The sequence below is a fragment of the Eumetopias jubatus genome, unplaced genomic scaffold (genome assembly GCF_037043125.1).
Source record: "Eumetopias jubatus isolate StellerSeaLion01/CBP00866 unplaced genomic scaffold, mEumJub1_p1.0 scaffold_1, whole genome shotgun sequence".
NCBI classification, from domain to species: Eukaryota; Metazoa; Chordata; class Mammalia; order Carnivora; family Otariidae; genus Eumetopias; species Eumetopias jubatus.
The window spans coordinates 35,492,764-35,497,437 of NW_028274807.1; the positions used below are offsets into that span (position 1 = coordinate 35,492,764).

At 33.7% G+C, this 4,674-nt stretch overlaps 1 pseudogene; it reads left to right on the forward strand.

The window, feature by feature from the left end:
* Positions 1-2,972: 2,972 nt before the first annotated feature.
* LOC114219268 (ribosomal biogenesis factor pseudogene) lies at positions 2,973-3,417 on the forward strand (annotated as a pseudogene).
* The last annotated feature ends 1,257 nt before the right edge of the window (positions 3,418-4,674 follow it).

Consider the following 4,674-nt stretch of genomic DNA (forward strand, 5'->3'; position numbering starts at 1 on the left):
AAGACAGGTTTTGATTTCTGGCTAGGTGACTTACTTGATGTGAGAATTTGAATAATTTAATTTTCAGAAATTTCAGCTATCTTTTCTGAAAAAGATGATAATCATACTTACCTCAGAGAGTAAGAGATAGATTAATTAATGTCTTAACCACAATGTTGAGACATGGATATTTTCCTTTTCCCATTTAATTTTCTGTTCTCTCACATTTCAGTTGTTAATGACATCAGTTAAGAAACTGTTTCTATTTTTCTTTGTAAACACTATACCTTGGGAATAAATTCCTTAAGAGAAAAATTGTCTAGCTTCCAAAGATATTGAAGGAAGCACATTCGGTTTATTTCTTTTCGATAAAGTGTTTACCAAATGTATGTTGTCTAATAGCAATTCCATCAAGAAACTTCTGACAGCAAGCCATCAAAAAATCTAACCACATTAGCTAAAGAGATTGGTTTCATTAAAAATATTGATCACCCATGTCTTCCGAAGTGCTTATGCTGATTTGTCATATCAGACAAATACAGTTTAAAAATAGTCACTAACAAAATATTAGAGTGTGTTTGTGTATGTAATATATATTTGTAGCAGATATGTGTAGTACTTGACTTTAAAATACAAATTCCTAGAAATTGAGGACGATGTTTTTGTATTTTCTGTATCACTCCTAACATATTGTGTGAGATCAATAATATTAAACCAACACATTGTGCTTCCACAAAACTAGACATGAATTCATAAAGTGACAATAGAAGAACCAGGCAAAATATTTCATTTGGAACTAACCACATAAAGAGGCAATAGGGAACAGTTTAAAGGGCACAGCTGTCTCATTCCATAAGTTTAGTTGGGAAATAGCCCAGAGAATATGGGAATATATAACTGTATATCTTTCCTATAGACTCATCCCTTCTGGGCTCCACAGGGTTTAACAACAGTACCTTTCCTCTTCACTGCCGATGTGTGATGCTCACACACTGACAGCAGTTAGTTCTTCTACTTACTGAACTAAAATTTTAGTGTGACACTTTTTCCCTCAATGACTAATGAAGAGTCAGGAAAACATACCACATTCAATTCAGTTCCACACAACCTTGGGTTGATTATTTTCAAGATGAGAGCAGAGAAGTTAAAGTAAATGAAATACATAGTCTACATTTTCTTTAAATAGTATTTTACAGATTCACCTAGTAAAGCCATATCTTTAGTCTTTGCATTCAGGTGTAGCTTACATGGTCTCATTTATCACATATTAGCAAGCAAACTGGGCATTTAAAAATTAATATTGTATACACATTGTGTTGCTTTTAACACTGTAGAAAATATAAAAAATATTACAAACATAGTATTTAGTCTTTTCAATCACTCTGTGAAGCAGGAAGAACTGGTTTTGTTTTTCTCAATATAGAGATGAAAATCTGATCCTAAGAAAAATTATGCAATTTGTATAAGCTTATTAGCTGGAGGCCAGGCCAGAACTTGGGCCTCTGGGCTCTACTCTGGCACACTTTTAAAAACAATATATTGGTTTAATTCATTAGTACTGTGTTATGTATTGAGTGCCTACTATGTGTCAAGAAGGGCTATTCTGCTAAAAATGATAGAAAAGGTCACTTCCTTCCTGAGCTCTGTAACCTAATGAAACAATTATACAAATAGATGAAGTAATCACACGATGTGTTAAGTGCAATAAAAGCAATACAGAGTGTGAGTTACAGGACACCAAAGATGGACTGTGGCCATAGGGTTGCCACATTGAGAAAACACAAAAACAAAAATAAAAGATACCAGTTAAATCTAAATTTCAAATAACCAACATTTACTATTTGTATGTTTATATTCTGTGCAATATTTGTAACACTAAAAAATATTGTTTAACTGAAGTTCAGATTCAACTGAGTATCCAGTGTTTTACCCTGGCAAGCTTATTTCAGAAGGGACATTTGACCTAAGATCTGAATAAAACTAAAGTGCTAACTATACAAAGATTCAAAGAACATTCCAATAGAAAATCAGCTAAATTCTGAATCCAGAGTGTTCTTGAAAAACCCAAAGAAGCCAGTGGGTCTTGATTTTGGTGAGTGGGGATGCTAACAGTTCAAGATGAGGTTGGAGAGGTAAGCAGAAGCCAGATAATGTAGAGTCCTCTAGGTAAGGGACAAGGACTATATTCTTAGTATATCACATATCTCTTAAGAGGTTGTAAATTAGAAAAGCAATGGCTGACCAATGCGTTAAAAAGAACCCTCTGACTTATGTATAAAAAAGAGGTTGAAGATGGGGGCAAAAATTAAAGCAGGGAACATGATTAGGAGATTATTTTCAAGGTTCAGGGGAGAAAATCTTGACTTGAATTCAAGGATGGTGGTATGCATAGAGAAGTGGATGGATTTGTATTTGACATTTCCGATGGATCCCAGAAGACTTGTTAATAGATTCAATATGAGAGATGAGAAATGGTATAAATGAAGAACTCCTAGGTTTTGGACTCGAGTGACTGGTGTATAGTGATGGAATTCCCTAAGATTAAGGCGAACGTATGAAGAAAAGCTCAAGGGTAGGTACTGATAATCAAATGATCTATTTTCATCATAAGTTTCAGAAGTCTGCTAGATTTAAAAATGGAGATGTCAGATCAATGATTGATTCTCACCCATGAAAACAGGATGAGAGTCATCAATGAGAGTGATGTTTAGAGCAAGACCAGGGAAAATATCACAAAGAAAAAGAACTTACGTAGAGAAAATCAAGCTTCATGACTATGGCCTGATGAATTCAAAGGAGTAAAAACCAGCAACCCAAAATGAGAAGGAGGTGCTAAAAGGTTAGGTCACAGAAGGTAAGAGAGAAGAATGTTTTCTAAAGAGTAAGATCACCTATTTTTGAATATACTGCTGAGACTTACAGTAGATTCAAGATAGAAAGATATCGAAGATCTTCTGCGTGTAGATGGTGTCAGTCGGAGCGTGAGTTGCTGCATGAGGGTATTGAAGACAATGGCCAAGAACAAACTAAGAGGGCAGAAGTCCAGGAATGTATTTCATATAGCCAGCCAAAAAAACTTTAAGTCTAAAAACAAAGCAAAACCAGTTACCACTAATCTTAAGATAAACATTGTGAATGATGAAAAAGTTAACAGAGTGAATAAAGCTTTTGTAGATATACAAAAGGAACTTGCCCATTTCTCAAAAGGCCTTTCCCTTGGACCTTTGCAGAAACAGCTGATTCCTCAGCAGTGTCATAAAAACGAACCAGTTAATGTTGATGAAGCGACAAGATTAATGGCTCAGTTGTAATACACTGGAGATACAGCAGATACCCCAAAAAGACCAATAAATTAAATGTTTTATACAGTTTTATTTTTAAAAATCTTGTTAATGTACAGGCATTGGCACATTTTTAAAACAAACTACATAAACAGATCTTTCCTATAATCTAGGAAAGTGGAATGTCAGAAGTCAACAAAATGTGATAAACTTAAAGTGCTAAAACAGAAGGCACGTCACAAAATGTGTTCACTGAAACAGTTAATATATCCTACTTTACATCCTTCACTTTATAAGTGGCAGTGAATGTGTGTTTGGACTGGAGGACACGCAGAAATATGGACAGTTTCGTGGCAGTAAAAAAAATACAAGACAAACAAGTGATGAGCTGTTGGCCAACTTTTTTTTGTTTTAGATGGCCGTAAGTCTACTTTAACTTTCCTCTCATAAGAGGAAAAAAAAAAAAAAAAAACAGAAGGATTCAGAATTGGAGGAAAAGCTGAAATCCCAGAATATAATTACTTGAGGGTGGAGGGGATTTGTAGGTATTAAATCACCTTTTCCCCTGAAAAAGGCCTTTGTTTTTATGGTTGAAGTTTTGTGAAGTAAAAAAGAAAGTATTAGAGAACACTTCAGAATCAGTGAACTAAAAAGATGTTACATTCATTATTTTAAATACTTAGGTTATTAAGAAGTCTAAAATGTTACAGTTAGAGGTAGATAACAGTCCCGAGTTTCCATGGAATCTAATAATTTAGTATCTGGACATCAAACAGATCACAAACTCCTTCATTATCATCTAAATTAAAGTTGTAGTCATCTGCCGGGGTAGGAGAAAGCCGTAAGAGAGGAAACACTGCAAGCAAAACAAATTCAGTGTTAAACATGGTTTTTACATATAGTTAATGATGTTTAACAAAATACTCTCAAATACATCTATCCAAATTAAATTACATATAAGAATATTTTACAGTGTATAATAGAAAAAGTAATAAATTAATTTTGACTTGTAAAAAAAAAGATAGAAAGATATCCATCTGACTTGGCTAAATGGAGTTCACATTGAGAAAAAAAGCTCTTCAAAGGTATACTAAGTGAAAAACTCAAACCCAGTCTCCAGCTATTTTGTGACTGAAATCCGGGTTTGTTTAAATAATGTTTATATTGCTATCTGTTAGGGATTCAAGCACCAGAAACTCTCTAATATATTAAGATGAGTGGAGGTACTCCTCCTCTAAAATATCCTTCTCTATATACTTTTCATCTTTTACCAAGCATTTATTTTACATCTATTGCATATAATAACTCATCTAATTTTGTGGATAAAAAGAAGTTAGGGATGTATTTCATAACCTCAGAATAGAAGGTAAGTGGAAGAAATTGAAAAGTCTGTAACAAACTGTAAAATAATATT